Genomic DNA, 13,854 nt, shown 5'->3' on the forward strand with positions numbered 1-13,854 from the left:
ACATAGTGAGTAAACATGTCAAGATTGTGAGGCTAAATCAGACAGCCACAAGTCAATTACACTGAGGCACGCAATGTCCAAAATATAGTTCCAATCTGGGCCTATACAACCTTCATGAACAGCCCCCATGGCCTCATAAACAACGGCCAGTAAAACATCCTGGAGTATCCTAGGATTACTCTCCGGCCGAACGCTGGGCCAAGCCCTAGGTATACTGCAGCAGGCAGGCCTAGCAATATCACTCTGACCTGTGGTGCAGTCTCCTCTGTCTTCTCTCCTCGCCACCCCTGTACATGGGGACTAGGAGTGAATGAACCGCAGTCGATGTAGTTAGCTTGTTTAAAATTCAACAGGCCACTGTAAATCCCATCTCACGACCAGAGAGTGCATGGGACTAGACTGGATAGAGCATCAGTGAGATAGATGGACACTTGTCCATCCAAAACAGGTTGGCATAAATAGGCCCTGCAATCGGGTCATCTCTCACCACCCAGCCAACCATGCTGGCCTTATCTCACCCTCACAATCGCCTTGGATTCACTCAGCGGTCCACGTTGGGAGTCCGGAGAGCACCCACAGCCTGCCTGTCCATGATATAGTCCTCAGTGTATTTACTGCCGTGCAGGCCTCTCTGTCATTATGATCTTTAATCAGATAAACAGTTGTCAGTGACAGTTACCAGCCTGTTAAGGTATATGGCTAAAGCGAATCACACACAACTCAAAGTACAGTGAGTTACCCAATGATAAAGGATGCTTTAGCTATATACGGCCATATTAACACACATTTATGTGCCGCTCTTTCTCTCCACACCTCCTAGAACATTCTGATTGGACTGCCCTGTGTATGGTGGTTTGAGTAGATCTACTTATGAGTCATCATCATCATCATTGTGTATTATGTGTCTGTCTGTAGGCTTCCTTTAGGGCTAGATGCTATGCCTGGGAGCAAGGCACACAGTACACTGACATTTTGTTTTCACCTCTAAAGTCTCTGGCTTGTTCTAATGACAGCGTTATACACAAGACCAAGTTATGATGATACAAATAACTACAATGTCCCATTTGACATAGGCCAAGTAACTTAAACAAACCTGCTATATGGACAAAACTATGCTGGTGATGATGGCACTGCTTGGCAAGATGTTAGCCTCCCCCCAACAGCAGTACCACTGCCTCAATGACCTCATTCCTGTTGGTTGAAATTAAAATAAACTATTTTATATGGCTAGACATTCCACTGTGGCCCCTTATTATCAACTTTTAGAGACAAAATAAAAAGCGCATGCAAACACATTGCTCTCTGATCTGGGCGAGGCTGCATACTGTAGCTACAGGCCTGCCATATGGGTCTTATGTCTGACATACTGTAGCTACAGGCCTGCCATATGGGTCTTATATCTGATTGTTATATTCCATATAGCGTGATAGCAGCCCGCAGTGCACGTGACTCACTAGAACGGACCAATCAGTTGAAACAGTTATGTCGATAAACGTTTCTTCTCACCTCCGGGTCATACACCGAACCCCAATGAGGCCTACATAATTAATGAAATAGCCTACACATCATGCAAAATGTATATGCCACTGCCAGTCCCTTCAATTAATCCTCATTAGGCAACATTATCCGCGTCTATAGATTCCGGGTAGCACTGTCACGACCACCCCACATCACTGTGTTTTTGAATGGAGGCTATTTCCATTCTCCGGCTGAAACGATGTTGCGATTCTGACCACTGTCTCCCCATACATTTCCTCGTAATGCCATTTGGGGTTATAAATCCGATTTGAGCCAACATTTATTCCATCTATTGCCCACTGGTTCACCGGAACGTCCACGGCGGCGTTTTACGGTGCTTTCGGCGGGCACAACCTAATCTCAGTTCCAGGGCTCGCTGCCTTTCTCCGACAGACCCTGGTCCAGATTTGCCGCGCTCCATTGGCGGTTCCTGAAGTCTGAAGAATTAGTTTATACATTCGGTTCTCTAGCTTTATGATATCACATAAACTCATTCAGCTAGATAACCAAAGAGAGAAACTAACCCACGTCTCTTAAAGGGACCGCCGCGTGCCGGGTGCTCCTTTAGTGCTTCTGTTGTGGTCACATGGTGCCATTACATTCGCTTGTATGCAGGCTCGAGCTCTTGCTATCAAACACACACACACGCACTTACGCACTTGGAAGCGTGCGTGCGTAATAAGCTATGAGGCACGATTTCAAGAGCGTGCTTATATATACCAGGATGTATTATGTATTTATGACACATTTGAATACATATTGATTATACTTATGATACGACCCTGCAATGCATGCATGTTATACGTGTGATTGTAATGTTTAAACGCTCTGAAGAGGATGAAATTACCATGGCGGATAGTGTATACACAATAGTATCATGCGTAAACTAGACGTCATAAAATGAAAAGCTTCCCTATATGCACATGCTTTCAAAACTACCACCTCAAGTTCAATCAGTTGTTCTTAGTTATATTGGCTCAGTACTGTAGCCTAGCAGCCTACAAGTCCTTCACAAACCAAACTTCACTTTTTCCTCACCAATGCCAAGCCATATCAACACCATGTCAACAGTGCCAAGTCTGCAACAAAAATGTCAGGGATAGGTAAGAAAAGTAACACTGCTTCCACAATATCCCTTTAATATCGTAATGCACCCCAAACAACCATAGTATAGTTTTCTTTTAAATGGCAGCTCCAATCGACCCATTCAAACCAGACTAGCTTCAATGTTTAGTAAATTAAGAAATAAATGGGTTTAAAGCACGACAAACTATAACAACATGAGCTACAGCCTGCTATAACGACTATACAAGTAAATGCCAACAACATCGTTGATAGAGAGTTCAGATCATCTTGTACTGAACTTCAGTAAAAGCACATAGTGTTAACAATTTGCTCTGGAATGGATACGGAGTAGAATGGAATAAAAGGCCATGCATTATAGGCTATAATCTGGCATTGGCCCTGGATTCAATCAAATTCAATAAAATAGATGGAAACCTATTGATAATATCTGAAAATATTCAACAACAACTGATACAAATAAACAACAGCTCATAAATACTTTGTTATATATGACGAAAGAACAAAAGTCTATTGATGATGTTTTAATCAAAAACATAACTCTTGATTTCTACACATAGTCTACAGACTCATAGTCTACAGACTCATAGTCTACAGACTCTATTCAGACTGTTCTTCATTTACAACATTGTCTTGCTGATGATTTGATAAAGAACACAAGGCCACTTCAGACAGCAAAACAACACAGACCAATAGACAAGGCATATAAACCATTCCCCAGAATATGTAATACTCACATTTAAATGAGGATAATACAGTCCTTCCGTTGTAGGGATTCAGCTTTTGTAATCAAATGGTACACTAAAGGCTTACATTAAAAAAACATAACGGCTCAAATAGGCAAACAAGCAAGTCATGAATTCCTATTAAACTCCTGATAGAAAGCTATTTGGTCAGTAGAGTGAGAGCCACGGATCCACACAAGCGTCAAAATATGTTCCATACGTTGCTGGTACATTCATCAAACAAAGCCTTTTACGCACACTGTCTCCGGGAGCACTATGCATAGCGGTCATAACACGTTATCGAGAAATGCACCGAGAGATACCACAAAACGAGGAGAAGAGAAAACGACGCAACTGTCATGGTCAGAGGCACCGGGAGCTTGGCTGGAGCTAGGAGAAACCCGCACAGGCCACGGGGGTCACACGGCCAATAGAAATGTGATGTCACCAGCATTAGGCATGCATTGACACACATGGCTGAGAAACCCTGGGACACTGTGGTGGACACGGCCGTGACCAAGCGCTCTGCAATAGCCTCAGAGTCCATAATAGCATATAACTTCCCTCTCCGGTTCACAGTGCACAGGCATCAGTGAAAAAAATAACGATTGTATCTTTGATGCATTGCAGCTCACTGAATAAGCCTAAAGGCTAAAGCTGGCTAAAAATCAATACTTTAACAAAAATAATAATTCCCCTCAAATAAATTACTTTTTTAAATAATATCTTAACAAACTAGACCAGTATGTAGCGCCTGTAAAACCCTAAAGGACTAACGCCAATGCTGAAATATTACTATGTCATTGTTGTACAAGGCAGAGAGAATACTTACGCCTATTTGCGAATGAGGTCAACCCACAAGTGTACTTTCATCTGATTATTCGAGGTAGGAACAGCTTTGCAAACAGATACACATGATCATTAATATCCATTGACAACGTGTTGCCATTCAATAACATCATAAGGCCTATGCCACTTTCCACTACGGAGGTGACCATACTTCTTTGCCACACCCATTCTTGTTGAATATGGATAAGAAAGCCTATATGTCGCTCGAGTTTATAGGCAACGCTCACCAGTACAACGGCATAATAGACCTATAGGCCTATTGCATCTTGTTACAGAGTTGAAGACATAGGCAGTGCATTTTTTTGTATACATGTGTAATAAAGACTGGACATTTTATTAATCGTTTCTTAATCATATATCATTTTTCATAATGTACAACATAATTACACCAACTTTGGAGTATTTGGAGCCAAATAAACATAATTTCTGTTTTTGAATAATAATCTAATACCAGGAAATGACTGGCCTTTTAGCCTACTGGTTACATGCTTTACATCAAACCTCACACACAATGTGCACTTAAATCAGTTAAACTGATAGCTGTCATTGTGGTTAAAATGGTAAGCTATATGAAATAGGGCCTTTATGTTAATTCCTCAATTCATGAATTTAATATTAAGATTAATATTAATTAGACCTAAAAAAATAAATATTGAGCGGTGTGTAATTGCGTTTATGAGAGATGATTTCATAGTTGGCCTGCAGAGAGTAGGCCAACTTTATAGCCTTAGTGATCCGTTATGAATAACCACATAGTTTACATGTTTACAACTACGAGATAAAAATTACCCACCCACCCACGTAAGCGCACGCGCGCACAAACAGCCACACTCACACTCTCTCTCTCTCTCTCACACACACACACAACACACACACACACACACACACACACACACACACACACACACACACACACACACACAATAATTACATTTATAAAATAAATATAGATCTATCAATGAAGTGAAAGTGTAATATCAATTAGGTGAAAGTGCAATAGTGCAATTGTTACTACTATTATTACTAAGTATTACTCATAAAATAGTATGCTAATAGGCCACCAATGGACGATGTTTGACTCTTCTGCCGAGACATCCCCTATTCATGAGAAAATGGAATTTCCCACATGCGACATGTAAAACTGAGACCAGACAATGGAATGAACCATTTCACTGGATCAAAATGACAAAACATTATAACGAGTCTCTTGTACATGGAACAAGGCTGAAGTTACTGTACAACCTTGTTTCATTCAGATGAATAATAGTGTGTAGGCTATTTAAATAGTAAATATCTATCGATTTTAATATTTTGAGGCGACACCTTAGCCTATAGCCGACCAATTTCCCACTATTTATATTACACATGAAATTGAACTTAATACCTCGAAGCCGTCTCGTGTGACGGTAAGAGAAACCCATACCTTATCTAATTACATGACAATGTAAATGTCATGTGAAATTTCATAACGCATAGGCTACAAAGCTTTATGCATTGTCAGGCCAACTGTTACCAAAATTAGATTTTTATTCACGCATTGGAAAACGCAACGTTTTCTGTCAGGGGATACTATCCCGTTATCAATCTATCCTGAAACATTTCTCTTCGTTTTATAATTGGAAAGTTAAAAGATCATTAGAGTAAACTTATCATGTAGCCATTTTTAGGGAACAATTCCTGGATTTTCACAATGATGTGTTGTTAGCCTAAATATATATATATATATATATATATATATATATATATATATAGCCTAAAGTCACTTCATATTTCTTAGTCACCATAATGTACCCTAATGGTTTTTGTGGTATAGGTCTACATGCTATTAATAAATGTGAGCATAGCCATTGTTATAGTTAGCAATCTACTATGCAGAAGTTCATGAAAACATTTAATGATTTAAATATTCACAAAAACATCAGTAAATATATAAAAGACCTTAACGTGTAATGCATGGTGTGAAATGAACTAGTTACTACATTATTACCTATAGTAAACTGAGAAAATACATTAACAGGCTACACAATGAATCTCACGGTAGGAATGTTATCTAACAGACTCACCTATCTCAATAGATCTGTTGCAGATAATTATCTTTAGTGGGTAATTGGCCTAAGTAGAAATTATATTAACTCCTACACCACACACGCCCGCACGCATGCCCGCATGCCCGCACGCACGCACGCACGCACGCACACACACACACACACACACACACACACACACACACACACACACACACACACACACACACACACACACACACACACACACACAGAGAGAGAGAGAGAGATGAGAGAGAGAGAGAGAGAGAGAGAGAGAGAGAGAGAGAGAAACAGACAGAAACACGGTTCCTAATTCCCAGTAGAAATTGGTGTCTATCCTAATATTTGTGTAAAACAAAATGGGACATTATGTAGTCTACGTGATGCTATTTGGCTCCATAACCTATAAGCCCATACACATTAGATGACCTTCTCGCTAACGTAAATTAGGCCTATACCGGGACAGACCTTACCGCCTCTCCTCATAAAAAGCAAATATTCATGACACCGATTACATTCTCCTCACCTCATGACACAGATTAATATGACGGACAGTCGCCGACTTTTAGCCAATGATAGCTCGTGCGCTCGGTTTTTCATTATTTGGGATATTCTGATTAAATCTGTTTTTTAGCATGAGTTGTAGTTTCTCAGATATTTTTGTAAATATGTTTAAAAGTCATAGGCCTATTAACCAAAGAAACAAGGCAACCCCACTAGATGAGATCGTAGTTTCAGTGGAATTTTTTAAAGACATGAGCAAATAGATCGAAGCCTGTTCACCAGTGAAAATAGGCCTATGAATCACCTTTCTTAAACAAGAAGAGTAATGTGACTAACATGATACCTAAAACTATAGGGGAATTAAGGCCAATGGTAAATGGATGACAAATGATCAGATTTGATTTCTCGAGTGTGGATATTATAATTGTCATGTAATCAAATCAATGGAATTGTATTCGTCACATGCTTCGTAAACAACAGGTGTAGACTAACAGTGAAATGATTACTTACGACCCCTCCCAACAATGTAGAGAGAAAGAAAATGTTGAAATAATAGAAAAGTAATAGCACGTAATAATAAAAGTAATAATAAATACACAATAAGTAATGATCACTTGGCTATACACGGCGTAAGAGTACTGAGTCAATGTGCAGGGGTACGAGGTAATTGAGGTAGATATGTACATATAGGTAGGAGTAAAGTGACTAGGCAACAGGATAGATACTAAACAGTGAAAAAAGGTTAGTGGAAAAGGGGTCAATGCAGAGAGTCCCGGTAGCTATTTGGTTAACTATTTAACTAACTATTTATCAGTATTATAGCTTGGTGGCCTGGTAGCTATGGGGCCTGATTTAGGCATTCTAATCCTTTAGAAGCAATATTTGCATCTGTAAATGTCAGATAAACCGTTAATGAGCGTTGTGACAATGGTTTCATATCCCGTCTTTGTTTTTTTTGTTGTCTTACCTTCCTAATTCTGTACAGGTGACGAGTAGTCGACATATACAGTAGACATAAGTAAACAGTGTTAAGTGAATTCATATGGCCTATCAGAGTCCAAGACACGCCCCCTCCCTGCGTCATGTCCTGTTTTATAAGGTTCCATCATAGGCGCACTGTCCACGTGGCATAGCCTACACCCCTCAAACTCAACTCTGGACCTAGAAGCCAGTTCCACTGCATTTTTAAATTTCCCCCTCGAATCAGAGACTGATTTAGACTTGGGACACAAGGTGTGAGCAATTACTTATCAGGTAGAACAGAAAACCAGCAAGCGCCGGAACTCGTAGGGTAAGAGTTCAGTAACCTTGGCCTATACTGTAGCCTATGGCTATGAAGTTCTGGTAGCATATATACCTTTATAAAGGAAACTATTTTCTACAGTGCCTTACACGTTCCCTATTATTTCAATAATGTGCATGTCATCCCCATTCAGTAGCCTAACATTAATAGGAGTAAGTCGATTAAGGTTGTATTCATTTTACAACGATTGAAAGTATTTTGCGCCATATTTTCAATCAATAATGTTACGGTAATATCTAGGCTTTAACTTTCAAATGTTAATAGTTATAATATTGTGTTCTAGTCTATTGCTCCTTCATTGGTAATGATGAAGTAGGAGTTTTCTAGAGTCTAGCCTATTTCGTCCTGTCAGCTAATAACCTGCTGCTCTCACCTAGAATTAAATCTATACAGTTTTAAAATATTGATATGGTGAGAAACAGGGCTAAAGACCATTTCCCCAGAGGAAATCCGATAAATAGCTAGAATATAAAGTATAAAAAGAGCTGTTAGAATGAACGCGGCTATAGAGGCTCTGTCCTTGGAGCTGAAACGAATCAGCCTCCTTTACTTTGATGCTACTTTTGCTGATAGCACTCTCAACTTGAAAGAACGAATAGTGCACTATCGTATACACACCCCATACATCTTTTCCATTGATACAATGATAACATAGGTCTAGGGATAGATTGGTAGTTTTGAGAAGTCTTATATCAGTATCTCGCTTCACAAGAATGTGTAGCCTAGCATGAAGAGTAGGCTATTATAAATATAGGCGAATCAATAGGCTATTAAATAGCATAGCCTACAACTCACTTTATCGCATATAGAGAATAAAATAGCTATTTATTTAACATTGTTCACACCTTTTAACCTTCACACCCTTTAACTTTTCGGTGGAAATATCACATCAATACAATACGTGCATGGTAGCGATGGCTAATGACAATGTTACCATAGGTGGATAAAATCCAAAATTACTGGTTTCTTTCCCGACTTCCTTATGAAATGTATAAACCCTAAATATCCCAGCTAAAGCAATGTTACTAGTTTAAAGCTGGCACAGTCATAGCAAAAAAGAGCATGGAAATGATTTACCTTAAGGCAGTTGCTTATGGATGAAAGTCTCTCTCTGATTTCAGCACCTGTTGCCTGTTGAAGATATCCATAAAATACAATGTTAACTACAGAAAACAACAAGTTGGTGTTATACATAAACAGATGTAATTATGCAAGGACAAAATATCATTATCAGAAAAAGTGCATATTTCAGATGGTGCACAGCACAAAATTCACCGAAGATGACATAGGCCTATTATAGCAGCTGATTTGAAACAAAAAGAGCTATTTTGTGAAGTGGAACTGGCAGCATTACAAGCTTAGTCTACTTATAAATAGTCTGTGGTTTTTAATATGAAAATTACAGCAACAAGATATAGACTACTGTACATCACCCAGTGGGTAAAGGGAAAGAGGAGAGAGAGCACACACACACACACACACACACACACACACACACACACACACACACACACACACACACACACACACACACACACACACACACACACACACACACACACACACACACCTGCTACTACTCAATTGCAAAACGTCTGCCCATTTAGAACGCATTTACTTTTGATCCACCAATAAGGTTCATAATAAAACAAGTCCAGGCCGATAATCACATAACATAAGAAACATGTGTATTTCAACTGGTCACAAATGTCCTCACAAAATCTGAACGGTGATCTTAAGGCTTGGTAAAATAACGTTTATCTAAAATAATACAAGTATTTTGTGTGTTGCCAAGATTCTCTGGGGTCTATTGTTGTCCGTTGCAAAGGCCTGATTAATTAATTTCACACTGTAGCTCCAGAGAAGATTTTCCCACAAACAAGTGACCGAGAAAAATGTAGCCGCAAAGAAAGAAGTCAAAATCAAGTTCAACAACGTGCAGGCGCTCATTAGCATGACAATGATGTCTGGGCGCACAGAGGTCTTCTTAACAAGAGGGTCTGGCGTCAAGACACTCCACCTCCCAGACCCCAGAACATTTTCCCAGGCTCTCCTAACAATCGCACAACTGTTTGCTTTAAACGCCAGCGCTGGGGCCACTCGGTTCACCCCATCATTACTCCGCGGACAGCACAATGGACGATTCCGTTAAGACATGACATTACATAGGGTATTAAAGCCGACATACTACTAATGTTTTCTTACTTTTAAATGGAAGTCAAAATGTATATATCATTTCAAACTTAGTCTACGTTAATAAGCAACAAAAACAATGTATAAAAGTGATTTATAATGCTGTTATTATTATTAGTAGTAGTATTCTTGTTATTATTATACTTTTGTAAGAGGTAAAAAATGGGTAATACCTACCCAATACCAAAGTAATACCAAAGTCTACAGTTTATTGATCTTATATCCAACTGAAATAAGATTGACAAGCCGTTGGAATGAATCGAATGCACACTTACATACCGTGAACTTGGGGTAATCCAATTAAATAGGCCTTACTGATGTCCAGACTGAATTTCAGTTATAGAAAAACTCGAGCTCTGCAGCAGCAGTGTAGTTTGCTGCAGCTATACGATATTGAACCAATTCCAGAGAGAAAAAAACCCGGCGCTATCTGGATGCACTTTAGCTATACAATGAGTCAATCCACCACCGAGCAGTTTATGCCAAACACTGACTTTACTTTTGCTTGAGGGGCCTGAGACAAGCCAACTAGCAGAGACGACTCTCAGATATGTGCAAGTAATCAGTCTGCCAGTCAGTCCCGCACCACATTTTCTCACCGCTTCGGAGGGAAGCTGCACATATCTGTCATTGGTCCCCGTCACAGGCCCGCCGGTGTGGACGTGTCCAGAAACCCAAACAGTTCTGCTCCTCTATGCATTGTCCATTGTGAGTTGCTGTCTATTGTTCCAACTCTGCGTGAATGGTCCTTTTCCCTTTTTAGTTACGCCCATGATCTTTTTCTGAATCATTCGCTAGACATAAGCAAGAGACAGATATATGGGTAGGCTATAGTGTGGTTGAGATGGGAGAGGAGTGGTGGGAGGGGTGAAGTAGAGAGACCTAGAGAAGGGACCCAACACGACTTGGATGCATGAGCAGAGAAATAGAACGCTTGAAAGCTTTTGCCCATCACTTGGTGTCATATCAAATCAATTTTTATTGGTACACGTGATTAGCAGATGTTATTGCGAGTATAGCGAAATGCTTGTGCAAGACGCAATACACCAGAACACTGTCTGCCAGCTACTTCTCATTGAAACCAAACTTTTACCCTTTAGATACGTTTTACATATTTTCACAAAACATAAAAGTACAACTCCATCTTCCCAGCTCCACTTTCTTTGAAGTCGACTCTCCTTCAGTCCTCGTAGAAAGGCGGGATTGCACAGTTCTAATGAGGTGATTGAAATAAATGCCGGCACCCATTTCAGCACCATAGCATCAGCGGAGAGGGAGGGACCTGTCACTGCAACTACTGGTGCTGCGCCTGTTGCTTGAAGTAGCCTACACTTGCGTCAACTACTTGCCTAGTCACCGAGTCACAGCGCGAGAGACACAGAGAATACGCACCAAGCCTTCAGTCCCTTCCAGAAAAAAAAGCACGGAACATGCAAGCGCAATGACTAGAGGTGGATAAGACACCGTTCCCTTTCTAACAGCCGAGCACAATAACGAAGCACTGCAGCCTCCTCTACCACTAAGAGAAAAGAGCAACGGAACCGATGGGTTCTGTATCACGTTGTCTTTACGCCGGGCTCGGTGACTACGTCTCCATCCTCTGACCGGGCGTAACCGTGCTCTGATCAAGAGTATTTTCACATGCATTCACCGACTTAACGCCTGTAATAAATGAGCAGATACCCCATTTAAAAAAAGCGATGGATGATCTGGTTGCGGGTGGATTCAGCGTTGGGTTGAAAGATACGTGCTAAGTCCAAGCTTCTTATATTTTACTACGTGAGTGAATACGTGCTTACGTCAGGCACAGGGATAGGTTACCCTCCTGAGTCACAATTTAATGGTATTGTGAAAGGGTTCGGTATGTAAGCTTGATACTGGCAAATAACAATTCATATTTCAAAATCATTTTCACTTTACATTTGAAAGCGAGATATATGCTTCACTCATTTGGCCCATCCACTTGGCCTTTATAAAAATGTGTATCTGTGTGTGTGTGTGTGTGTGTGTGTGTGTGTGTGTGTGTGTGTGTGTGTGTGTGTGTGTGTGTGTGGGAGGGGGGGCATTTATCATGGTTTAAATTGATGGACGAAGACTAGGCCTACATGCTTCTGTGGCTTAGAAGTTTATCTTAATTTATGACTATCTGAATATAATAGGCATCAAATGTATCAATTAGGCCATGACCCCCCAAAAAATGACAACCTTTGCAAGGTTTGAAGGCTTCTGACAAAAAATACTTCTGGTGAGATGAATTACTGTGTATAGACACCTGCATGAAAAACGCAGTTTAGCATGGCCTATATTTAGCATAATGTATTTACACATTGGAAAGTCATAGGCTACTAGTCAATTAACAGAGATAATATTAATACGTTTCGTTCGATTTACTATCTTTACAGTCTTTCTCGCAGCTCATCTGACCAGAGATAAAACGATGGAAATAAAAGTGTCAAAATGTATAATAATAATAATCATAACAATAAAAACAACAATAATAATAACAGTCATGTAATTAATCTTTCGATGTATCTTAATTCACCTCAATGTCAATTTGAGAAACATGTTTATTTTGATAACCACCTCAATCTTTAACGTCAAGGGCAGCAGAGCTCTTTTGAATTAGCTGGCCCCTAACTCTAGCCTCTACACTATAACAGTGCTTTATTCCCAGTGTAGACCTATATAATATAAGGAGTAAATTGGGCAAAGTGAATAGTTTATTTTATTTTTAAGAATATAGGCTACTTTTATGAACATATGTACATCCACATATTAATGTATCTAATTATCAGTAGGCTATAAAATGGAGGCAAAATGGAACTCCTGAATCTAATCTATACTTTATCCATTAAGGATATTAAAGACCTTGGTTGTTGTGGTTTTCGCTCAGGGATGCCACTTAGACATAGCCTACACTTCACATAACCACAACGTCTGGACTAATCTTAATACTACATATAAAACATATTAGGATCTGTTGTGATTATTATTATTATATTCGCAACTTATTTATATTGCATAATAGGTGCAATATTTTGTATAAAACTGGCATGAACAGCATTTCAGCTAGCCTAAAAGGCTTCGCGTGGTAGCTAGCTTACTGCAATGTAGTATCTCACTGTAAGATCTGTAGCATACCTATAACTGCATTGCAGTAGGCTAGCTGATGCCATTTAAGCTAGGGGAAATGCTGGAATTTCATTTTCATAAATCAACAGTTCATGTCAGATTTATACAAAATATTGCACCTATTATGCAATATAAATAAGTTGCGAATATAATAATAATCACAACAGATCCTAATATGTTTGATATGTAGTATTAAGATTATTCCAGGCGTTGTGATAACGTGAAGTGTAGGCTATGTCTAAGTGGCATACATGAGCAAAAAAACTATTTGATACATCATTTGGCTTTAATAGCTCTTGCCAAATCAAATCAAATTTTATTGGTCACATACACATATTTAGCAGATATTTTTGCGGGTGTAGCGAAATGCTTGTGTTCCTAGCTTAAACAGTGCAGTAATATCTAACAATTCACAACAATACACATGAATCTAAAATAAAAATAGAGAGTACTTTTAGACATTGCAAAATTCGTGTGAATATAAGCCGAAAAAATGAGCCTA

The 13,854-nt window shown here is 39.5% G+C and overlaps 1 long non-coding RNA gene across 1 annotated transcript in view; it reads right to left on the minus strand.

Moving 5' to 3' along the window:
* Positions 1–11,979, minus strand: part of LOC106573590 (uncharacterized) — a 41,588-nt gene extending 29,609 nt beyond the window's left edge. The window contains exons 1-2 of the long non-coding RNA XR_001321373.2: positions 10,500–11,979; positions 9,105–9,158 (exon numbers count right to left, since the gene is read on the minus strand). This is a non-coding gene — a long non-coding RNA (uncharacterized lncRNA). The remainder of the gene's footprint in view (positions 1–9,104; positions 9,159–10,499) is intronic.
* Positions 11,980–13,854: the final 1,875 nt, after the last annotated feature.

Source organism: Salmo salar, chromosome ssa16, assembly GCF_905237065.1.
Source record: "Salmo salar chromosome ssa16, Ssal_v3.1, whole genome shotgun sequence".
Lineage (NCBI taxonomy): Eukaryota > Metazoa > Chordata > Actinopteri > Salmoniformes > Salmonidae > Salmo > Salmo salar.